Source organism: Cupressus sempervirens, chromosome 6 (genome assembly GCF_028749045.1).
Source record: "Cupressus sempervirens isolate cs-2001-9-10 chromosome 6, ASM2874904v1, whole genome shotgun sequence".
Classification (NCBI taxonomy): Eukaryota; Viridiplantae; Streptophyta; class Pinopsida; order Cupressales; family Cupressaceae; genus Cupressus; species Cupressus sempervirens.
The window spans coordinates 355,286,037-355,313,847 of NC_143123.1; positions in this window are offsets into that span (position 1 = coordinate 355,286,037).

The following is a 27,811-nucleotide window of genomic DNA, read 5'->3' on the forward strand; positions in this document are numbered from 1 at the left end:
AGAAACAAAAAAAAACTTAAGGAAAACACAACAGGGAAAAAGAAGAAGAGAAAAACTAAGTTCAGAACCTCCACACCGGGGAGTACCAAATCCACATAGATTGAGCAGCACACACTCAAGAGCATAATCAACAATATGCCAAGGAATAAGAAAGAGGAAAATCTAACCATCTAAATCAAAGTAGTAAAGAACGTACTAAAAGCAACATCATAGTGAGCAGAAATGATAAAACAACTAAGTATGCGGTTCCTCCCAACAATCAATGGCATCATAAGACTATCATGGGCCCTAGCCATCCCCTGTGCATAACATCCCAAGCCATCGATCAGATCGTCAGTACTATTATAATAGGGATGTCACTACTAAAACATGCTACAATATAAGCATAAGGAAATCTAACATGCTAGTAGTAAAGCATAAGATAATCCAATACAACAATTCACATCATCTAGTCATATGCTAAGCATCATAATATGGGAATGCATCAAATAAACTAACATCAGCCAAACATGATATCCAAGCATTCTAATGAAAGCATAAATCACAAGAAAGCATATTCTAAAATCTGAAGCATCAAGTGAAAACATCCAGCAATGGTCGCACTAGGATAAGAGAACGTCTTTGTACATCGGTCCCTAGTAGTGGTGAAGGTAGCTATGCCTCCCAACCATGTGGTACCTGTAGGTCCACACCCACTATGTTGATGGAGATAATGATCCAACCACAAACACACAAAAATAACATCCATGGCTAACACTCACGCCAGACAATATGATGGTTGTAACCAAGAACTTAAGACAATGCAAGGAGTATAGGTCCTGGTCAGACACTTCATAGGCTACTAAGTAGGGGCTGACATCATGGAGAGTCACTTGGCATCGACAAGCCCAAGCTCGAATTTGTGCAAATTCAACTCCCTTAATGGAAGACTCATACACTGTGTAGATTTAACTCCCTCAACAGAAGGCTCATATATTGAAGCACTATTTTATTAACACACACATTTTATTTAATTATCACTTACTTAAAACTTCCTCTGCCAACCCTATGGCATCATGACACTAGGCTGCAAGATAGAAGCCCCCTCCATATGCTACTCTACCCTACCCATGCTCATCTTATGACAAGTGCCCGTGGGCATGCATACTCCCATCCCAAACCCAATGATCATAACTTTTGGAAGTACCACAAAAGATCGACCCTCGCAAGTCACCCAAAAAATGTACGCACATGTACTCGTGTGTGGTGCACCAGCATCACGAAGATCAAAACACAAGGACAGGATGAGAACACAATGCAAAAGATAACACCCAATTGAAAGAAAAATGGGAAGGATGGATTCTACACGAATCCCAAAGCCAATAAAACCATACATCATGAAATCACTCAATCGGCCTCAATCCAAGAGTATGGATTCTACACGAATCCCAATGATGCAACAAAACCAAACATCATGAAGTCACTCAACTAGCCTCAATCTGAGAGTATGGATTCTACGTGAATCCTAGTGTCCATGAAACAAAAACAAAGGTCCAAAAGAATCCATAAAACCAAGCATAAAATCACTCAACCAACCACAGTGTTAGGAGTATGGATGCTACATGCACCTGAATGCAACATAAAAGTGCAATAGTGGTTTGACTGATATCCAAATGGATCATCAAGGTCCATGACCCACATTGTGCAAAGAAAACTTGAGAAAATAGGGTGGCACGCAAAACAAGGTAAAAATCCCAAAATTTGGAAAACTTCAAAATCAAAACCCATTTGACCTTTGGGCACAAAAACCCCAAAAATCAAAAAATAATCAAGTTCAGACACCCTATGGAAAAATAGACAGCATAACGACATAAAACCCCAAACCCTCATTCCAAAAAATAAGAAAATGTTCATACCCACCCAACTGGGTAGAATTAGCATACAGAAATGGAGGGGAACACTAATTCTTAGCCCCCAAAAAAATGGCTACCAAAAATAAAAGCAAAAACAGAGCAGAAACAATAAAACAGGAAAGCCCTACCTCACAGCCAAAAGGGCAAAATAGGAATCTGAACCATAAAATAAATAGCTCGCAGAAGTAGCTGAAAATTGCAACAATCCAAGGTTTTCCCGAGCTGGAATCAACGAGCTCAACCTCATGATGATCCTATGCCTGTAGCTCCCACAACGAACAAAATAGTAAATCCTCATGAAGAGGATTTTGGATTTTACCCTCCAAATTTCTAATTCAAAGGTGAGAAGTGAGGAATTAAATTTCTTTTTGGATATTTATTCACTTTTCAAATGAATAATCGATTAGGGAAAATAACCAGCCAACCTAGTTAAACCCCGAATCGACCCGAACGAAAATAGGCTATTCCTATAAATAGGAATTCATCTATGGCAAAGCTACTAGAAATTAAAATAAATCAATTAAAAAGCTTGAAAACCCAAAAACACATAAATTGCCTTAACAACTTTCGTGACAATGTGAACCTCTAAATGCACAGACATGCTTACTAGTCTAATCACATAATGCAAGTGAGTTCAGATTTAATAATCACTAAAAGGTTTAATAAAATAATTAAAATAAGGATACGTCGACCATACAAGGACAACATTGGTAAAATATGAATGGTTGAATCACTAACTCCATGTGCCACTACTAGGGATATAGATCCTACACACTAAACAACATGATCAAGTGCAATTGCATATAATAACACAGCCGAAGTAATAAATACATTAAATCACCTAATTTAACTATTTATTTAATTATATTAAAATAATATATTTACATCACTCACGTTCGCATAAACCATAATAATGCAGGAATGGAGTAAATAACCATAGCATTAAATCCAACACATAACATAATCAGTGATATGTCCAAATGTCGAATAACCAAATATCATCATAAAACACACTGTCATCTCAAAAGGCATCAAAGTATAACATTTGACCCTTAGGTCCTCTCAAATATAAAACATCACATAAGTAACATATATCTCTCAGATCAAAATATAACAAGGTAAATATAAGCAGCACATAAACAAATAATCCAACATGAACAATCCATTTCAATAATTTAAGCATTTAATAATTGATAAAAGTATAGATCTGTGTCACCGTTTGTGATATCAAAACCTGTTTTGGTCAAATTTCATTTCTCTATCAAAACTCAATTTTATTCAAAAACTAAAAATACCCTTTTATAGATCTTAGATTCAATATCATCATTATATAAATTTTTGAGTGTTTTGATTAGTTATAATATGTTAATATTTCAAAATATTATAAGTCAATATTTCAACATTTCAAAAGATGCTCACTTAAAAAATGGAAAAAAATAGTAAATCATACCAGAAAAACAAAAAAATTACATTTATCTCTAGAGGAGAGAGTCCTCTTCATGAATATGTAATTTTTTCTCAAGAAAGTGTAGATTTGATTGGGAAGTTTTGACAAGAAGAAAAAACTATTGGCTTCTGAGAAGGTCGAGCTTGAGTACTTCTAACAAAGAAAATATAGATAAAAATTAATTATTTCTTTTTTTTTGCACTAGATATACATGTCATATATAAGATATTTTCAAATCAAAACAAAAAAGGATGATTTGCATTTTATTTTTTACGGGAACTACACCCTATATTTTTTATAGTTAAAAAAGGGACTTCAAAATAAAAGAAATGAATAGATTCTTACTCCAAATTTTTTTAAAAAATATTAGGCATAAAGTTCATCCAATTCTACACATTTCATTAGTTTACATCATTTTCAAATTCTAAACACAAATACCATTTTTTTTATCATTAATGTTGAACTGTCGCATTCTGATATCACTTTTCTTCATAAAAGGTGACACAGGTTTGTGCTTTTACCCTAATGATTGTTAACACAACATGACAAGGCACTTAAAATATATAAGTGAACACAGTCATAAACATGACTAACCACCGCTACAAGAACCTAGTCTAGTGTAGCATGGTAATAGAACATAGTGCAATCTCTGTACACATCTCAAGGTAATCATGGAACAACCTCATGATACCACATTGATCCCGGTAAGCACTGGCACAAACCTCAATGAATCATAAATCATATCACAATCTCCTAAATCAATCAAAGCATAATCAAAACAACTGATACATAAACATAAATCCAAACACCTCAACAGTGTAAACCACTCATGGTCACAATCATGATCCATCACAACAAAAGATCAACAAGGTTGCATCCATCAGAATGACTTACAGAAGTCAAATGGGAGAGGCACTACAAAGGTAACTAGAACACACACACTAGTCCTATAACCATAATTCTCATTAATACACATGGGTCCTCAAATCTATATTTAGAAAAATCTAAATCTGGTCCTCAAATCATAATTCTCATAAGTACATATGGGTCCTTAAACTACAATATTGACCCTCAAACAATTACATAAAACACTCTCATAAGGATAAAATTATAGGTCTTAGAAAATTGGTTGGGAAAAACTAATCATGACTGAAACATTAACAAAAAGTACTTGACATAACCACAATGAAGTATAATAGACCCTCCCTAAGCCTCAAAGTACAACCACTATAGCCAACGTAAATCCCACAATACCCAACAACTACAAAGACACATAAACACATGCATTTCACATAAAATATTCTTAATGAATAAAAGTTCACTTATTTTCAAAGGTTTAGCTTGACTATAAAATATATCATTTTAATATTTCATAACCATTTAACCATTTAACAATGTAAAGTCTCAATTAATTCTCCTTGTATAATAAAGTTCATTAATAGAAAGTATTAACTCTCTAATGAATAATTTATTCATTTAAATATTCTTTCTTTTGTTTACAACTCCATTTATATTCTATTTAAATAAATATTAAACTAATTTGAACATTTATTTAAATTCAAAACTTAATATAAAGCTCTAAGTTTATTTACATTAATAAATATCAAAATTTAATTTTCATTAATTAAATAAAACTTAATTTATACTTTTCATAAATCTTTAAAAATACATTTTATTTATTTATTTATTTAAACTCTTAAAATAAATAAATAATAACTTTATAAATTTGGGGGAAAAAATAAAAAAATTTAAAAATAATTAAAGAATAATTTAAAAAATAAACTCAAAGGAAAATATTAAATTTCCTAAATATATACCAACATGCTTTCCTCATTTTTTAATTATTTAAAACCCTGCGAGATAAAATTTTCTTTTTCCTTTAGGGTTTCTAGTAAGGTTTTTGTTTTCTAATATTTTGTTGTAAACATGGAAAGCCAAATCAACCAATAACATGATTTAATGGAAATCAACCAATTCAAATGCAAGGTAGACAATCTTTCCAAATAAAATATCAACATGAGTTTTCCAAACCCTGCCTATAATCACAATTGAATAGAAATAACAAACAAAGCAAAAAACACAACTCCAAATCTGAGCTTTCAAAATAAGTCTCAAATATTTGCACCAAAAATTCTTCTTCAAAATGATATACATAATCCAAAATAATAACCCAAAACCCTCATTTATAGAAGACTCAACATGTTTTCTAAAATAAGAGACTCAATTGTGCAAAAAAAGAAAAAATAATAGTTTAATAATTAATTCATTTAGTTAAGTCATTTAACTCAACTTTATTTTAAAATATTAAGCTCTAGTTTTACAATAAAGCATTTTTCAAGTTGTATTTTTTTTTATCAATAAAAGGCAATTTCCATAGCTTAAATAAATTTAAATATTTTACCTAATTATTTTCATCTGAGTGTTTAAAGTGCAAGCATCAAGGGAAAAGAATGGGGAAGAAAACCCCATGTCTCGCCTCGGATGATAGTGTCCTCTCTACTTAAAAATACATATGCCACTTATTAGGAAAGGGGCCTTTAGGAAGGCATTGCTTCCTTTACATATAATTATAAAAACATTTTTAGAGTACATTTATCCTAATTTTGGAGATTATTTGGATAATATAAGCCTTCTCTTGTACATGCTTAGAATATATTTTCCCAAATTTTGGGATTAATATACATAGATTATAATTATTTCTATTAGAGAATATTTTCTTTAAATTAGTACTTTGTGCTTGCTACTTGTTGTATTTCCTTTGGCAAAGGGATACATCTTTTTCTTGCACACTAAATTTTGGCTCAAATCTTTGTTAGAGAATAATGCATTTATAAATATGTAGTACTTGATGAAATAAATTAAGATTTAAACTAAATTTTACAAATATTACTTGTCCATGGTTACAAATAGACATACTTCTATTTGCCTTGACAATTAGGTCACTTCTGATTAGGGAACCTAAGTAATATTATAAATATTCTAAAAAGAAGATATACTTTCTTCATATAGTTTGAAGTTATAGTTTATATCCTATGGAGGATTTGAGTTACATTTTCAAATAGTTCATCGTATACATATATGAGATCTTAAACTACCGTTTATTAATTTAAATTGAGAGATAATAACTAATGAGAAAAACTTCATACTACTTAATAGATTAAATATATAATATTTATCTTACTATTTCATGTTAATACATATATAGTTTCTAAAGTTAGGAGTAGAAGAAGAACCCATGAAGGGAAACATAGATCTATGTAATGAATAGGTTGAGAGTGTTGAGTCTAATTATGTAATAGAGAAAAGAAGGAAGGGAACATAAAACATCTTATTAACAAAGATAATTGATAAATTCATTACAATTTTATATAAGACTTATGACCTTAGCTAATACATGTGACTTGGAACTACAAATTATTCAAAAGTTATCCATTACCAAAAGTAACATCATAAAATATTAATGGTAAAGTTAAACAATTCATATAGTAGAGAGTTCTGAAAGTTGTTAATTATAGAGATTCTTAAAGCCACATACATATCAAAATATTAGAAATATATCTAGATAAACATAAAAGGAGTATCTGGTTAAAAAAAAATCTTGCTATGAAACTAAATCACAGGGATCTTCGAAATCCAAGCCTTCAAAAATCCTTACTTTTCCTAGATTATCTTTAACTACATTTAGTCTTGTAGAGTTTTGGTAAGATGAATTTCATGCTTCCAAGGTCACTAATATTCATAGATAAGGGAATGCAATAACTTTAGGCTTTAGGAGTTTTAATGATTTAGAAGAGATATAAGTGTATATATACCCTATTATAAGTGTGTGTGTGTGTGTGTGTATACACATAGACACTTATAATAGGGTATATATACACTTATATACCTTCATATATATATATATATATATGAAGGTATATAAGTGTATATATAGCCTATTATTAAGTAAATGTATTTTGTAATAATTGATACAAAAATAAAGTACAATTAGTCACCTCATGTTTTGCAATATGTGTGTGTGTGTGTGTGTGGTAGTCTCATATATGTACCCATATGTATGTTACACATATATACTTCTTAAAGACATATAATATTTTAATTGGGTGATTATTGGATGTTACATGTCATGTATATTATCTTAGATCTGTACTATTTATTTTATGTAAACATGTAAGAGCATAAATCGATTTAGACTTGAAATGTTTCAAAATATGCATGCCAATAGAAATTGCATAGTATATGCAATGCAAGGACTCGATAAGTATAGGTCGTGAAACTAAACAATATTATAGGTATTATTGTTATCTATACATAGCTAAGTAGCAACAATGAACACACCTTTCCTACATTCAACATCTGGTAAATGTATTTTATTGAACTTAGAACTCCTTAATTTTGAAACCATTGGTAAGTAGGTTTCACAATGAGGCCCTTCATTACATTAAATATGTTATGTGAGGGTATGTGTAGGATCATGGTCAACCAAACTATGACCTTAAGTGGTAGTGAAAAACCAACAAATCAGGGTTATGTCAACTTGACACATAATTTTAAAGTGGTTTTGGACTTTATATCAAAAAGTTGTAAGAAAATAATCTATAATAAACTGAATGTAGTTTCTAAACTACTAGGCCTTATTTGGAGAAGAAAATATTTGATTGGTCAAAAGTTTGGATTTTAATGCAGTACTACGAAAATTTTAGGGCAAAAATAAAAAGTAGGTGTATGTCTGACCACCTTAATCAAAATCAAATGATAATATTTTTAAATATAATTATAGATATAAAAATCAGACTCATGCCTAGATGTGATGCATATTTTTTGGTATTTTTATTCCAAATAAATAACTAAATATGAATTTTCCACTAATTTTTTTTGAAAAAAAAACTCTTATGTCTAACCACCTTAACTAATTGAAAACTTTACCAAATTAATTTATTTTTTTTGCTTTATACTAGCTGAAGCATAGAATGTGACACAACTTTTTAATTTTCGATATGAAATCGAGTATCCAATCACAGCAAGTTTTCTAATTGCAATTTTGGAGGGAAATTTGAGAGGAAAAATTTTCCAATTGGAATTTTGGAGGGAGGGAAATTTGAGAGAAAAGAAATTTTCCAATTGCAATTTTGGAGAGAAATTTGAGAGGGAAACTTTAGAGGGTTTTAGAGGGAAATTTATTTGGGGGAAATGTGGACATTAATATTATTATTACATATGATTATGATTATGATTATTATTATTAACTATTATTATTATAAATGATTATAATTATTATTATATATAGTAATATGTATAATAATAATTATTAAATTTAATATAGTTATAAATATAATAATTATTATTATAACTAAATATAATATAGTAATATTGTATATGAGCAATGTTAGTATGCTAATAGAAACCAAATTTAAATAAAGCTTCTACAAACTAAACAAAATTCATAAACTTCAAGATAGACTAAGATGAGCTCTCAATTAAGAATATGAGCCATTAATGGGCTATCTCAATAAGAAGCTCTCTTGTTGAGTGGCTTTATCTAAATAGATAGGATGTATGCTCAAGCTTATGCTTCGAAAAGGGCTTCAAATGGAGTTGGAATTTGGGTGTGAGTGTATGGTTTTGATGTAAAATGGCTTCTTAAAATGGAATTATGACTTTAGTTCATGGATTGTGTTATTTTGCAAAGGGGAAGGATCCAATTTATAGGCAAGAGGCTTGAGGGATTGAGGGCTAAGATGCAATGATGGAAAAAAGCTCATGGAGGGCTCAGATTGCATGAGAGGAGAGCACATGGATTGTGCTTCCTTACAGCCAATCAGGGAGTGACACATGTCACAAGGTGAGAGGATGGAGGAAAGGGGAAGGATGAGTCAACAAAGGAGGCTCAAGGGATAAAATCTTCATAAAGACCCTCATAATGGCTTGTAAGAGCAATAAAAGGGCTTGGAAGAGTCATTTATGGCCTAGTGGGCTTCATAAAATTTTATGGTTGGGATATTTTGAAGGAGATGAGAGGAATTTTGACTTGGGCTTGATTACGAAGGTTTTAAGCTTGCTTAGGATTGTGCAAATGATTAGAGGATTGATTAGGATGGTTTAGGATTAGCTTAGGGATAGGCAAGTGGATGGCATTTAATGAGGGTGGGTGAAGGAGGAGATATTTGTTAACTTTGGCTTGGGTTAGTAAGTCTTAACCCATGTTTAGAGAATGTGACAAGGTTAGGAGGGGATTAGGATTAGGTTTAAAGACATCTTCTAGAAGAGTCTAGACTTTGGATGAGGATAAAGACTTTCAAAAATAGTCTAGAACTTCCTAGGATGAGGATGAAGACTTTCTAGAAGAGTCTAGAACTTCTTAGGATGAGGATAAATTAGATTTTTAGGAAATAAATAAATTTTTATTTATTTCAAGGGTTTGGGTTGAGGAGATATTTATTAAAACTTTTTTAATAAACATGAGGATTAATATTTAATCTTAATTAAATATTTTGAGTTGGGATTAGGGGTAGGAAATGATGGGATTAGCCTTTAATCAAAATTAAAGAAGGATTAGAAGATTTTGGAAGAGGTTAGTAGTCTTAAGAAAATTGGCCAAGTTTTGGGCAAAAGATAAATTTTTTATTTATTTTGGGTTTTTTGGTCAATTTATTAATTAAATAATTAATAAATAAGGAAATAATGTTTAAATAAGATTTAAACATTTTTGGGAGGGATTCCTTAATTAAATATTTTTAATTAAGATAAAGAGATTTAATGGCATAAAAATTAATTAATTAATTAATTAATAAATGATGATGTCATCAAAAAATTTTCAGAAAATAAAAATACTTTATTTTCTAAAGGTTTTTAGGTGTCTACAAATATATATGATAAATATTATTATATATAATAATATATATGGTTATTATTATTATCAAATCTATAATCTAGTAACATATATGATTATTGTTATATAATCTAATAATATATTATTATTATTATATTAAAATATATAGTATTATATTATTATTAAATATAATCTTGTCATGAAATGCATCGAAAGGGGTTATAGGTTAATGTATGACCCCTTTCGACGCATTCTCAATGGGTCCCTAGGGGTCCTAGAGCCCATAGGGACAATGTTGTCATGAAATGTGTTGAGAGGGGTCATAAGTTACATGCATCTCTAAGGGTCTTAGGGCCCCTAGGGACATATGTTGTCATCAAATGCATATAGAGGGATCATAGGTTAACCTATGACCCCTCTTGATGCATTAGAACCAACCACATCCGTCCTTAGGGGTCACAGGGCCCCTAGGGACATACGTTGTCATAAAATACATCGAGAGGGGTCATAGGTTAACCTATCACCCCTCTCAATGCATTAGAATGAACCACATGTTTCCCTAGGGGTCCTAGGGCCCCTAGAGACATACGTTGTCATGAAATGTGTTGAGAGGGGTCATAGGTTAACGTATGACCCCTCTCAACACATTGGAACCAACCAAATGTGTCCCTAGGGGTTCTAGGGCCCCTAGGGACATACATTGTCATGAAATGCAATGAGAGGGATCATAGGTTAATCTATCACACCTCTTGATGCATTAGAACCAACCACATGTGTTCTTAGGGGTCCCAAGGCCCCTAGGGACACACGTTGTTATGAAATGTGTCGAGAGAGGTCATAGGTTAACCTATGACACCTCTTGACGCATTAGAACCAACCACATGTGTCCCTAGCGGTCTTAGGGCCCCTAAGGACATAGGTTGTCATGAAATGTGTTGAGAGGGGTCATAGGTTAATGGATCATAGGTTAACCTATGACCCCTCTTGATGCATTAAAACCAACAAACCCTAGGGGTCATAGGGCCCCTAGAGACATACATTGTTGTGAAATGCATCAAGAGGGGTCATAGGTTACTCTATGACCCTCTCAACACATTAGAACCAACCACATGCATCCCTAGGGTTCCTAGGGCCCCTAGGGACATACGTTGTTGTGAAATGCATTGAGAAGGATCATAGGTTAACCTATGACCCCTCTCGACATATTAGAACCAACCACATGTGTCCCTAGGGGTCCTAGGGCCCCTAGGGACATACGTTGTCATGAAATGCATTGAGAGGGGTCATAGGTTAACCTATGACCCTTCTCAATGCATTAGAATGAATCACATGCATCCCTAGGGGTCCTAGGGCCCCTAGGGACATAGGTTGTCATAAATTTTTTCAAGGGCCTATGACCCCTCTCGATGCATTATAACAAACCACATGCATCTCTTGGGGTGCTAGAGCCCCTAGGGACATAGGTTGTTATGAAATGCATCAAAAGGGGTCATAGGTTAACCTATGACTGCTCTTGACACATTGAAACCAACCAAATGCGTCCCTAGGTGTCCTAGGGCCCCTAGGGACATACATTTTCATGAAATGCATCAAACTCTCAAGACATTAGAACCAACCAAATGCATCCCTAGGGGTCCTAAGGCCCCTAGGGACATAAGTTGTCATGAAATGCATCGAGAGGGGTCATAGGTTAACCTATAAATACTCTTGATGCATTGGAAGCAACCAAATGCATCCCTAGGTGTCCTAGGTCCCCTAGGGACATACATTATCGTGAAATGTGTCACTCTCGATGCATTAGAACCAACCACATGCATCCCTAGTGGTCTTAGGGCCCCTAGGGACATACGCTGTCATGAAATGCGCTAATAGGGGCCATAGGTTAACTTATGACTCCTCTCGATGCATTTAATAACCAATTAAATGGATCATAGGTCATAATAATAATAATAATAATAGCAATAATAATATATGGTTTTATATTTAATAATAATAATAACATATATAATATATTATGTTATTATATTTAACAATAATATAGTAAAAATAATAATAATATAATATTAATATTTTTATATTATAATAATATATATATTATTATATTTATAGATAATAATAATAATAACATATATTATTATATTTAATAATAATAAAATATAATAATCACATATATTAATAATAATAATAGGTCATAATAATATATAATACATAACAATAATCCTAAATTATATTACTCATCATACATTCCCCTTAATTCCCTCCAAAATTTTGGCATTGATATCAGATATCCGATCTAAAATCGGATATTTGATTTATTATTGGGTATCCAATCTTAGATCGGATACCCGATTAAACTGGCATGATTTTCCCAAAAATATTCCTTGTCACTGCGAACCTAACAACATCACTTTTTATGGGCCATTTTCGTGAGTTTTGAGAAAACTCATGTTTTGGGTACCAAATGATCGAAAAAGGTTTGATAATATATCATTAGGTGTCCAATATTGTCATTTGAATGGGGAGCAGTAGTCATTGAAAGGCTAAATGCAAAGGGAAGGTATCCAATGAAGACATTGCAGCATATAGGGAAAGGGACAAGGTATGTTAAATGTGAGTCAAGTTGACGATGAATTGGTTGAAGGTGAAATTATAGAGTTAGATAATGAATATGTACAGTTGGGGAATGAAAATGTACCAATTGATAATGATAATGCCATGATTGAAAATTTAGAGAATAAAAATTTGGAGGATGAAATGCTACTAGGTCATAATGTAATTATTTATGCACTAAATAAATTTAGGCACTATATTACTAAATATGCAATATTTTTTCATACTAATCACTTTTATATAAAGTATCTAATGAATAATCCAACAATATTAGGAAGATTGGCTCGCTAGTTGTTACTTATGCAAGAATTTGATATCACCATAATAGATAAACCTAACAAGGCCAATATGGTAGCTAAATTTATTTCTTAGTTGCATGTCCCTGATGATCTTACAACCATTGATGAAAATTTTCCACATGAACACCTTTTTCCTATTATCGGCCCAAAATCCATGGTATGTAGATATTGAAAATTACCTAACTACAATAAAGATGCTAGCTCACTTCTCTGCCAAAGAAAGGAAGTTACTCTCCGAAAAGTGTTTTAACTATTCTTGGATTGTTGGATTTATGTTTTATATCGAACCTGATCAAGTAATGTGTCAGTGCATAAGGGAAGATGAAACATATGATATCTTGAGGGCATGTCATGATGAGCCTTGTGGAGGTCATTTTTTAGCCAAAAGGATAGCCTTTATAATATTGAGAACTGGGTACTATTGGCTACGTTTACACAAGGATGCAACTAGATACACTAAAAAATGTGACAAGTGTCAACATATGGGAAGACCCACTAAATCAAATGAAATGCCCCTATAGCCTCAAGTAGTTGTTGCACCCTTTGATAAATGGGGATTGACTTTGTCACTCCTATTGAACCCTCTTCATCAGGTAAATCCTATATTGTAGTTTGCATTGATTATTTAACTAAGTGGGCAAAGGCCAAATCCATGGAACACCCAAGGGATAAAAATATTGCAAAGTTCTTGTATGAATCCATCTTTACACAATTTAGAGTTCCTAGGGAGTTGACATCTGATCAAGGAGCTCAGTTTACATGTAACCTGATAGTTGTTCTCATGAAAGAATATATTATTTAGCTTGGTAAATCATCACCTTACCACTCGCAAGATAATGGCCAAGTAGAAGTTACCAATAGGGAGCTAGAATCCATTCTCACCAAAATAGTAGCACTCCATAGAAAGGATTGGACCACATGCCTTCCTAAAGTTCTTTTGGCTTATAGAACCACCTAGAAATCTACAATAGGTTTTACTCCTTTTGAGCATTTTTATGGTAGGTTAGATGTAATGCCTATAGAATTTTAATATAAAACATTGAGGACTACTTTGGAGCTTGGTATGGAACTCACTATTGCATAACAAGACCGCATCTTGAGTTTAAATGGTCTAGATGAATGGCGCAAATCTACATTGAACAACACCAAACTCATCCAACATCAACAAAAATAATGGCATGATAAGTTTATCAAAGATAAAATGTTTGCTATAGGAGATTGGGCCCTCCTTTATGATTCAAAGTATCGGCACAATCCAGGAAAGTTTCAAACTCACTAGTTAGGACTGTATAAAATTGTTGTTGTATTTCCAAATGGAGTGGTCCAGTTTTCTTCTATTTATCATGTTCAATTAAAGTTACTTGTCAATGGGCATCACCTCAAGCTCTACAAAAAGCCAGTCAGTTGTGAGGAGTTCCTGCAATAGTTTCAGCACAATGCAGATATAGTCATTCCTACAACCGAGCAATTTGGGTCTTCCACCTTGACTACTACTAGCTCTTGATTCCATTCAATATTTTCATAATAAAAATTTTCTTTCTTAAAGTACTTTCTTAGCCTTATATTTCATCTCACCCTCTCTCTTTTCTATCATTCCACTCTATCCCATCACTCCATCATTTTTGATGATCTTTTTTGGCACACTTTCTTGCAACACCTACCAGGTATGTGTCGCATACTCTTGGATATATTTTATTTTACTCACTCTTTATTAAAAATTTGTGTTTTTTAACTTTATTACTCTTTCATATATCCTATCTTGGTGGGACCCATGCCTATACTTAGTTGGAGGGGGGGGCTGATATTCATTTTTCAAAATTTCAAATCACATGTAAACTTTAAAAGCTATTGTCTTATGATATGACTATCATCACATATTGATGACCTATCCTTCTATGATTGAGTCATTAAGGGAGTTAAGGACATTAATGTTGAGCTTAAATTTTAATGATAATTGGCAGTGTGTTCGGGGTGACAAACCTTTACATGAGTAAAAAATTATGAGACTAGATGTAAGGAAGGATATCATGAGATTGCATGCATTTAAAATCTTTATGAAGCACAAAGTGATAGTATTTCAGTTTTTTTATTTGGTGCCATAATATTGCAAATTTTGTTAACTTGCCTTTATTGAACTCTGGAAAATGCTATAATTTTGTCAAAATTCTACTATGAGTAACAATGGGTGGAAGTCTCTAGAGATATGAACTAATTGATTATTGAGTTTTGTTGGATGATGTGACCAGTTGCGAGATGTTCCAGAGAAGAGGATGGTTAGATTACTACCTTAGTCTTATAGGATTTGATGAGGATGTTTCTCTTCAATTCTTGAACACCCTGTAGGATGGCTTTGGAATGGTTAAGGGCCTCAAAATTTAATTTACAAAAGATGTGGTAGCCGAAGTCACTGGGTTACCCCAAGAAGGAGAAAATTGGGAAAAAGATTTTGACCTACGAATGACTAGGCCACAGTTCAATGTGCATTATGGCCCTCTGTTGGACATTGACAAGAAAGAAGGGTACCTCTAGATTATCAATGCCTTTGGATTTTATCTAGCCAACAACATTCATCATTCAATACTTCACTTGTGAAGGTTGTTACAAATATCTGCATGCCCTACATTTCAATATTTTGGCTCATCTATGACATGATTATTGATAGGTAAATCTTCCCAAATTCCTATTTAACATTGTTAAGAAGAAAACTTCTTTAGTGCAATCAAAAAAGGATTAGTCTATCGCCCATCATTGCTTGATAAAATTAGTTTTGGAAAGAGAATTTAACAAACAATCAATTGGGACATGGGAAGAGTTTTTTTAGTTAAAAGAGGTAGAGCCTAGGTTGCTCGGCCCTAGAGGCCAAGGGGTTAGACAAAGGGATTTGACATTTACTAGTTTTTGTAAGGTTATCCCCTAGACTAAAAATGTTCCTGAAGCCTCTTCCTCTAGTCCTAGACTAGCTAAGAAGAGGATTTATAAAGCTAATACCTTTGTTTCTAGAAATTTTTTTTTAAAAAATAGGGAAGTTGTTAGTGCCCCATAGACCCCATCATCTCTTAAGACTAGGTCTACTATTAGGGAAAGCAAAGGTAAAGTTGTGGGACCCGAAGAAGAGAAATTATTATGACAACCTGATGATGAAAGTAATGTTAATGAAACCCTGCACTCATAAGAAGAGGGAGGTTTACAAAACCCTCCTGAAGCACCTACTATAGAAATATCTGCAAGAAAGAGGAAATGAAAGAATTCCTTGTGCCTACTGACACCTCCTACAAGACAAATTGTGGGGCTTTCTGAAGGAAGTAGGGTTATTGAAACCCCTATTCTAATGGTTGACCTAGAGTCTTCTAGGGTAGAGAAGGAATCCTCTTTGGAGGAAACATTACAAAAGGATGTAGCCACTGATAATGAGTGCAATGATCAGAGTTCACAACCTGAAGTTGACCTTAGTGTTAACTATGTGCTTGTTGATAGCAATAAGGAGTCTGATGAACCTGAAACATCTTAGGAATTTGAAGAAAGCCCTATTATGTAGGAAATTGATGAGAATCCAAAAGACATTTCTTTTGAGGACAATGAAAAATTCAGGCAAGAAATTGTTGAGGAAGTAATAGAAAAACTCAATTAGGATGGACTAGATGCACTAGCCATAACAGTGGCTAAATCCAGTAAGGAAGAGAATGTGGTGACAATAATTGTCATAAGAAAAGGAGAATGCTCCACACAAAAAAGTGTTAAAAAAATTCCTCATTTGACCTCTGAATGGATAGAGAGTTTTAACCAGGAACCATTTCCACCACCCAATTTTTCTACACCTTTATCTACAGGAATCAATTTGTTTCAATAGTTGTTATGGGAAAGAGCTCAATAGAAGCTATAAAAATAAAAATTAAAACATGTTATTAATGAATAGAGCTATTAGTTGAAATAGAGCACAGACCAAAATGAAGTTTTAAAAAGGAGGATTGAACAAGTTATAGGATTGATTCCTGAATTAATGGAATCTAGATCACCATTGTTGGTGTATGCATTGTTCCTCAAAGAGCAGCTATTGAACTTCAAATCAACTAGAATTGTGGAAGGATTTAATCCCTCCATTTGAACTCCACATGAGTTTTATGACACATTCCAATCTATTCCAATGCCTTTAAAGAAATTACTGTGTGATTTGTATCTCCATAATTTGGTAGTACCTAATGATATAGAGTGGAACTCACTCTTATATATAGGGGATGTGTAGTTGAGAGCAGTGATGTCTTAGATGCATAATGAAATAAGTAGGGAACATCAAGCTGAGTCTTATAGGAATAATGAAATGACAGTCCCTTTTCTTGTGAGACCAAAAGTTCAAGACACTAGAAAGACATTTATGGTTTGGATTTCTATCCTAGGAAACCTAGCTGGAGTTAGTAAAGTATGCTTAGTCAAAGAACAAGCCTTTGTAGACTGGGAGTAGCACTCCTGTCAAGATGTTGAGACAACTATTGTTGCTTCAAGAAAATAGTGGACATGGATGCCACATGACCTGAAGATAAGAGAACCCAACTCTCATCAAAATTTAATCCTTGCTACTATTAGAATTCCATGGTATATTGATTTGGGAAGGAATTAATGAAAATATTGGCTTCCATTAAGGTATCAACCCCCTATTATCCTACAACCACTGCTAGTAGTAAATGACAATGCATAGGATCATGACATGACAACCAAAGTTTGGTGATGAAGAAGGTTCAAGGAAGATTATGGGTATTTTGACTATGTTAAGAATGAGCTAGGGGAGAGGACAACTAGTGATTGGAGAGTGGGCCAAAATAAAAAACTTCATGGTTGCTAGGGACCAACAACAACTCAGTTGAGGGGAATGATGGGCCTTTAAAAGGCCATTTTTAAAGATCTTTTTATCTTATTTTTAAGAAGTTATCTTGCAGAAATAGTCATGACATTTTGGTTTTAAGAAGATGAACTTATGTTTATGCATATGTGTGTGTGTGTGTGTGTGTGTGTGTGTGTGTGTGTGTGTGTGTGTGTTAAGACATGAAGTAGAAGTATGGATAGTTCAAATATGCTACATCTTCTTCAATCTATGCACAAAAATGGTATAATGAAGTAATATTACATGCTAATAAATATTTCTCCATTTATCATATATCTTGGGTAGTTTTCCTCCTATAACCATAGGATTTGCAAGAGTGGTAATTTTAACCTTATACCTTTTCTAATATTGATGATGAAATATGTGTGTGTGTGTGTGGAATTTGTGTACATGTTGAATGTTTTTCAAGTACTTTTCGTAGATATTCAAGGGTCAACACCTCAGTGTTAAAGTTAGAGCCAACCATATTATTAAACCATCATGAGTGGAGCAAGTCATTTTATGTTTTTGTTGGAACAACACACAAATGCAGCTCCCAAAACTTGCTACATTCTTGGAGGATTTAATCTTGATTAATGTTGATTCTGTTTCAAACTTTATGAGTTTGTAATTGATCCTCATTAATGGAGTGATTGTAGAGTTAGGGAGTAGTTGTAGTTTCCTTTAAATAATATCTGTTGTAGCTTTAAGCACAATTTTTGAAGAAGAATAAAAAGTTGATTTTCATAGTAGCAAATTGTGATATTGTTTTTGAGTGTAATCTTTTCACCATGAATGAATAGAATGAGTAGTTCAAGTTTATTTCCTTTATCTTGATTATATTTTTTGTTTACTCATCCAAGGGGGCCCACTTGGTGAGTGAATTATTCCATTAGAGTAGATTTCATTTCCTTGTTTGTTTCCTTGCAAAGTAGAAGTATGTTTCTCCTGCAGCCATTGATAACAGAATCAGTGAGTTGTTCCTATAGCATAGGTGCATAAAAAGGTTTACTTTTGCAACATTACTTTTAAGCTTCGAGTTAAGTTGTTATTTCAGTTGCTAGCATAAATTTCTTTCAGCATTGCCTTTTCTTTAGTTGTAATGACTTAAAGGAGAATTAGAGCATACACTTTGCAGTCATCCTCTCAAGTTTATGCTCCTGGGTTGACAAATTAAATGAAGTTATTCTACTATTTTAAGTAAAACACATGGTGTTGTATGACCATGGAATCACTCTGAAAGGATGTCCAAAGGTATTAAATGACTGACTAGTCTTTACCCAACATTAATCTTATAGGCTTTCCTAAGATAAACAATATTTTTTGGGTCTCTGTTGATATATGAATGGTAGTGGATAATTTATTTCTAATTATAATTTCGCTCTATGAATATCATATATATATTATGTTAAAGAGGTATGGTTTTTGATTAATTTTATTCTATTTATCAAGAGATATAGAGAAATGGTCAACATTTGGACGGTCCTAGACTAGGTGAGACTTTTTATTTTTCCAATCAAATATTGAGATAACAAAAATCAAAGATTAAGTGATATCTATTTTGGACAACTCATTATTGTTTAGAACATAATAAAAATAATTAAAAATATATACATACATACACATACACATATATACATATGTAGATGTATACATATCTATATATCTATACATATGTATATGTGTGTGTACACACGCGTGCGCGTGCGCGCACGCGCACACACACACACACACATTCAAGGTTCTACACTCTTGTGGATATCGTGGAGAAGGTGGTTCCTTCTCTAATCACACTATTTTTGAAGTTGGGAGCTTAAGTTTAATAAATAAAATAAATGTTCTCTTTGTAAGGAAACTTGGCAAGAAAGAATATAACCATTTCCACATAACCCATAATAGATCTAAAATAAACAGGGAATTAAAATCCACATGCAAGAGAATAGACAACATACCCATAAAATGTGACACAAGATATACCCTAGGAAACCCTCATTGAGAGAAAAAACCTAGCCTCCAAAAAGAATCCATCATCATGTATTATTCAACAAAAATACCATTGCCATACAACCATGGAAGCCTTCATGGCCATAGCCATAACCGAGAAAACTATGTGAACAAGCATGAATCCACACATCCCATGCCATGCTTCCAACCTTCACAAATGCTCCCTTGGCTAACCTGTCAAGCCTTGTCCTGCTCGATTCTTGCCTTTTGTCTTCTCCTTGTCACTCTCTCTCTCTCTCCATACAACAACTACCCTTGTGGTTGCTTATATAGTAGTAAGTCCCACAAAACCATCAAGTGGTATTACATAAACCATGTGCTACCTAACCCACTGACCCCACATTTAATATTGGACATTTAATTCTTTTCCCCAATATTAAATAATTACATAAAATATTTTTACAATGTTACAATACAACTCATCACGAATATTCCATGGGAATCTTTACATGTTGCACGTCCATCTCGGTACAACATTACATAATAAAATAAAATAATAAAATAACAATATTATGAAATGTGTGCAACACCCATTATCTCAACACTCTTTAGTTTTTAAAATAATTGTTTCATGCTTATCCATGTTTCTCAAGGGTACAGGGCTAGAGATCATCTTCATATATGAATAAATAGGATGGGTTTGTTCCTCTAGATTTTAGTTTAACATCCGTCAATGGGAAGGAAGACAACTTTTCTTGAGAGTCGCATTTTGAAATTTTCATTCTTGGTTTCAATTTTCTTATGCAAAGGTAAGGGAACGAGCTTGGTAAGGATTTTTTGTTAGAGAGGCATGCCTTAATAATATCAACCCAACTATTTAGGGTTTGAGGGATCTTATTTAAGGCCTTGATTAAGGAGAATAAGAAGATAACTCAATGAGGATAAATTTAAGGTCCTCCCTCTCCATTGGATTTAAGACTTAGAATCAAAGTAGTCATGTTTTGATCAAATATAGAGTTACTTGAAGCTACCTCAAGTGGTAGAATGTTGCAATTCCTAATTGTTTTGATAGAGGGTTATTGCTTGTCTTTTATTTTTTCCTTATTGATCTTATGTGAATGTTTTTTAACTATCCTTTAACTTTTGTATTTTGTCTTTTGTTCTTTATGTTATGACTTTTTGAAAATCCCTCATTCTAACTCATAGTTATGGTCAAATTTTTTACTTTAAATAAACTAAATATTCATGAATGAAACATAATTACATGTGTACCATTCCCTTTTCCATTTAATTATCAATATCACATGTTTTTAGATGATTCATGAAAATCATAAATAATTTAATAAAAATTGTAAAATCAAACTTTCACAATGTATAACTAGAACCTATAAAGATACTTTTTAAAATAATATTGAAAACATAAAAATTTAAACAAATACAATATAAATGGATAAAAAACCTCTAGATCCAACAAGAGCTTAATTAGGAATCTAACACCATCACCTATCCTATCAATACATATTTTCAACAGATACAAGTAGTTGCATTTCCATTTATGATAGAAAAAAATTAAGATAACTATTTTTTCTTAAGTTAGATGACTTTTTTTTGTGTGACTCTATAGTAATTATAAATTTCTAATTCTTTGTACAAACCAATTTTTACAAATTTTTCTTTTAATATATATTTTCTATCATATATATTTTATTTTATTTTTTGAATTATATTTAAATAAACTATTTTTTGCAAAAATAGTTACACAATGGAATTCAAAAATAATATTGGAAGCAATCTTATGAATTGTGAGAATTTATTTGTTTTCAATTCAAAAAAATTCAAATATTGAATTAATATGTCTAAAACTATCAAATTTATTTGATGGGCATTATTGATTGAGATTAATTATTATTATTTATTAAGTTTGAGTAGAGTTAAATCTAAAATCTGATTTTACATTTTTTTGATGGACTACAAAGATAACATTATATTAGTAATAATAGAAATTGAAATATACAAAATCACAAAATATTAAGATATAACTAGTAAATATTCGTGTTATACTTCTTGATACAAAAAATAACCCTTTTGTTCTTCTCCTTTGACAAAAAAAAAAGAAGAAACTTTCACGCAATCGTAAATCTAAAAACATAACTAAAATTTGAATAATATTATATGTCCTCCCAAGAATTAAGATTTTAACATATCTATTACTTCATTGAAATATAACTTAGAATAATAGAAACACAAACTTAAAAATAATTAATTAATCCACCAGACATTCCTTATCTTTTGACATATCTATTACTTTATTGAAATATAAATTGGAATAATAAAAAAAAACATTTAAAAATGGTTAAATAATCCATCACAAGTTCCTTATCTTTTAACATATCTATTACTTCATTGAAATATAACTTAGAATAATTTTTTAAAAAATTTAAAAATGGTTAATTAATCCATCACACGTTCCTTATCTTTTAACATATCTACTACTTCATTGAAATATAACTTAGAATAATAAAAAAAAATTTTTAAAAAGTACTTAATTAATCCACCAGATGTACCTTATCCACAATTTAAAGAAGAAAATTAGCATCTATCACTGAAACATATAGAAAGTCTTAAAACACAGAACAACCAAAAGAAGAGGGTACGCTTTCTATTTTGCAGCACAATTATGAAGTTTTAATATGTAACTTCGAATTGCAAACTCATTTTCATCATTTGACAAATTTAAATACCAAGTCTAGATTATAAAAGCCCTGTCAGAGAAATGAATTTCATTGGTATATATTCACTGTATATATCTTTTCATTTAGAAAATTAGGAATCTTTGTTTCTTCTATTCTTTAACAATGTGAGGAGATAACCAATGGGAAAGATGCATTACTAGAGGTTATTCTGTGCCATTGATTCCTGAAACATTCCAAGTAAATCTCAACAAATTCAATTTGGTGTCATAAATTTAAGCTCTGAAATTCAATGGATTCTTCACAATAATTGCTTTACTTGAATTTCTCTTCCTTATGAAAGTTAAAAATTCAAGGCACATCATAGCACTGTGGATTGCATGTTGGAAAAAGATGAATGCAATTTCTTATGACCATTATTGTCACCACATTCTCTTCCTTACTAGATTCAGCCACTGCTATGGCTATTGTATCTAGTCCATCCTAATTGAGTTTTTCTATTACTTCCTCAACAATTTCTTGCCTCAATTTTTTATAGTCCTCAAAAGGAAGGTCTTTTGGATTCTCATCAATTTCCTACATAATAGGGCTTTCTTCAAAGTCCTCAGATGTTTCAAGTTCATAAGACTCCTTATCACTATCAACAAGCACATAGTTAACACTAAGGTCAACTTCAGGTTGTGAACTCTGATCATTGCACTCATTATCAATGGCTACATGCTTTTGCAATTTTTCCTCCAAAGAGGATTCCTTCTATACCCTAGAAGACTCTAGGTTAACCATTAGAACAGGGGTTTCAGTAACCCTATTTCCTTCAAAAAGCCCCACACTTTGTCTTGTAGGAGGTGTCAGTAGGCACAAAGAATTCTTTCATTTCCTCTTTCTTGCAGATATTTCTATAGTAGGAGCTTCAGGAGGGTTTTGTAAACCTCCCTCTTCTTATGAGTGCAGGGTTTCATTAACATTACTTTCATCATCAGGTTGTCATACTAATTGTGTATGTTGGAAAAAGTCTGGATTCTTTCTATTCTTAGCTATGGCTTGGTGTTCAGCAATCATCCTAGTTAGCATCTCATCAAACCTCTTGTGTAACTTTTTCATTCCTCTTTGTATTCCTTGCAAGTCCATCCATGCAATAGAGGGTATAAAATCACCAATTTTGAAATACCCAGCAGTTGTCATGAGCTCAACTACCATGTCCTTGAATTCATTGGCTTCATCTCCTTCTCTTTCAAAGACTCTCTTGCTTGGAATAACCTGACCAAAAATGTTAGCGGCATAGAGATTAAGCAGTTCTAGTATGTTCATTGTAAAGCTTTTGTTTGAATGATCTAAGATGGATCTACGCGTGTGACCCATTTCAGATGATCTTACTGGCTGCCAATCCTCTAGTGCCTTACCACCTAGCATATGGAGATTGCAAACCTGAACACAAATTTGGAAAAAAAAGAGAAGAAGATTAAAAAGCATATCACAAATTTAATAATGAATAATGAAAGCATTCTAATCTTTGAAAATATCAATAATTAAAAAGCATATTACAAATACTCATAATATATATAGCTATAAAGCTTATGAAAAGTACTTTCTACTTAATATTCCTAACATGTGGGAGTTGGGTCACTCTGATGGGGACACAACCCAAGAACAGAATGGACACAACAGAAAAGGGAAATTGTATAAACTAAGAAAATAAGCTAGTACAAAAAGTATAGAGAAAATAAACTTCAAAACATGCCCTAAGGGCTTACAATAGCATAAATTTGGAGATAATTTCTCCTTTCAGTACCTCCTCTCAAACTCCACTTCGAACTGCCTTTTACAATGCCAAAAATCTCCTTAAATAGACCCCGAAGGGTTAAGGACTAGGAGTACATTCTAGAAACTGCTAGTAGGCATCCACCAACCAAATAGAAGGTTCCAGAAGCTGCATTACAAGTCGGTGCAAATCTAGAAGAATCCAGAAATGGTAACCGAACTTCTAGGAGGCATAACTTTTGAACCGTAGCTCCGATTGATGAACTGTTTACATTTCCAGAAAGCTCTCGAAGCGCTCTATAGCCCTATGGACCAGCTCTACTCGTCCCCCATTTTTGGACCTTTTCAAGGTCATTTAATGTCCCTAACCTAACTTTGAAGCATTCTTAGGAGGTCTCCAAAACTTGAAAAACTGCAATAACTTTCAAACCATGGGGACTTTTGACCTGATTCTTTTTTTGGAATGCTCTAAATCACAATTACATTCATCTAGCCAATTTACACCTCCTAGTTCACCAAAATCATGGCCCAATTACATGCTCCTTTTTTTTGGAGATTTTCTAGCTCACTTATAGTGGAACTGTGAGAGTTGGAACCTTTATTTGGCCCAAATGGGTATCCAAAAATGAAAACACATGAAACAAAAACTAAGTCTAAGTACCCTTTTTTTAGGTGACACAAGATTGCTCTTATACCTCTGGATGCTCCTACATCACACTCCAAACTTATCCAACTAGATTGATGCATGTACACACTCATAGGCTTATGGATATGAAATATATCCAATATAATAATCATATAGGCCCCCCACCTTAGAGTATGAAAAGCTTCGTACAACATTACAATTTAAGTCCAACCCTAGAAATCACTTCCTATAAACTATTATATTAAAGAATTAAAAAATATAATAAGACTGAGTTTTCTACTGTTTGGCCAAATCATCAGCAGAGTAGAGTATTCAGCAAGGTCTACAAGGAGTAGTAAAGATTCATTAGTCATAAGAGGTGATCTATCTTTCAAGGATCTAATCAGGAATCAAGTTTGTAAGTAGATCCACTATTTCATCCTAATAGGTGAATCAATTTTGTAAGTCCTTTAACAGGGTAGACTTAACAGTATTTTGTATAACTCTCCTAACATAGTGCATACTTCAGTGTATATTTGTAAAATCCTCTAACAAGGTGCAACTAGCAATCCTTTGTGCTCCTAACTAGGAAGATCACCAAAAGTGGTCAATGTATGCCTTAATAGGCCAACTTCTTACTGCAGTAATGAAGTTTTGTGGGTATCATCCCCACCCCAATTTTACTTTCTATTTGGAAGGTTTCTGGGTCACTAAATCACTATGTACATGTGTTATAAATGTTTGTTCTCTCATATATGCAGTAGATTAGATGAATGAATGGTGAATAGTATATATGGTTAAAGTGTTGAATTGTTTTAAAGTTTTGATGTTACTAATTCACCCCTCCCCTCTCAATAACCTATCATATCTTGAATATTTCCAACATGGTGATCTAAGGAGAAGTTCAAAGTTTGAGGTCAAAGTGTATCTAAATTCAATGAATATGAGTTGGAAAATATTAATCGACAATTGTGGTTAACCAAAAAAATATATGAAGGGGTTGAAGCAACAAAAATATGTCTATAAGAGGAAGATACAAGAAGGAATTCATTACTTGTCTAGTTAATAGCCAAGTCAATGTGAAGTGCTAAAGAATATTCTATCAAGTAAATCAGAGTGCGAAGTTGAAACAAAGTGAAGTGTTATTGTGATGGTCAAATAATGAGAAGAGATATTGGGAAAAATGAAGATCTTATCAAAAAAAGTGAGTTGTTATTTTTAATAGATCATTTGATTTTTTCTTTGTAGCCATTGTAGCAAAAAATGATTAACCTATTAGACTTAACAGTCTTAATTTTTAAATCTATTTGTATGGTGATATTCCATTGAATGTTTGAAAATCATTTAGGGAGGCCACTTATTGAAGAGTGAAAAGGTCTAGATGAAATTTGGTAAAAATACCCTAATAGGGTCACCCCTAACACTGTACTTGTAACCTTTAACAGGGTTGGATCTTAACCAAGCTCACTTCATAAGAGTAAATATATTTTGGGGACTAGTACCTTGTGGATTTTATCCTAATTTATTTTCCAAGTTTAAAATATTGGTGTTCATATGTTTATGAATATTTTTCATGTTATTTTCTTTTATATGTTAAAATTTTATCATTTATGTAATTTGGTTAATGATGTTGATACTCAGTGGAAGTTCCAGATAGAATATCAGTTTACATATTGATAAATTTAACGTGTTTACTAAGTTAATTATTGATAAGTATAAGTTGTTATAAAAGTGGTGAATTTTTTTAAAGGGCCTTAGGATAACTTTCTACCCACCCCCTCTTAGTTATCCAACAATTGGTATCATAGCATTGGTGGTTGGAGTAACAAGCTTTACATACTTAAGCTAAAGATCCAAAGATATCTAAGAGAGAGGTATTGAAGATGACAAGGAGAATTTTCCATCATTGCAAAGAAGAATGAGATTATACATTATCTAGAATTGGAGACTGTGTATTGTACTACCTAGAAAATCAATACTTAGCAGCACCCCCTCATCCTATGACTATTATGCAGATGAGAGAAAAATAAGAGCACAATTCTCTAATGATAGAGCTTGCTTCTTCCTTGAATGATCTTGATTTTGGTGACATCAAATATTGTGATACTACTAAAGCTATGTGGGGAAAATCAATAATTTTCCATGGAGGAGATCAGAATGTGCTAAGAGAAAAGGCTTAAAAAATTTAGAGGTAAGTTTGACAACATGAGAATGAAAGAAGGTGAGAACATTATGAAAAAAAAAAAAAAAATCAAGGAAGTTGTTAATGCTATCAAAGGAGTTTTTGGAGTCATAATTAATGAAGTTGTGGTAAGAAAATTTCTTAGAACACTTTTACCTATCTATGCTATTAGAGTTTCTTCTATTCAAGAGTTGAGATCTATACCTAGAAATAATATTACTCTTGATGCTTTGGTTGATAAAATAACTAATTTTGAGATAAATAAATTTGATGATTGTTTAGTTCCTAAGATTTTATATGCATTTAAGACATCTCTAACTATTGGAAGTTCAAGGAAAGAGAAGAGTTCTCATCATACTAAGAATGACAGTGATTATGAGTTAGATGATAATGACCAAGAAGAACTTGAAGTACTATTGTCTAAGAGGCTACTGAGAGGTGAAGGAAAGTATAAAGGTAGGATATCTTTTATTTTATTTAAATTTAACAAGGTTGGTCACATTGCATGTACATATATTTTCTAGAAAAAAGATGAAAGGAATGACAAAAGAGAGATAGAAAAGATAAAGGAAAGAAGTTTTGTTACCTAGTTGAAGAGGAAGACATTGAATAATAAACTTCTAATCAAGAGGATGGTGAGGAAGTTTTGTATATTGCAATGGAGGAAGACTCTCATTTTTCAA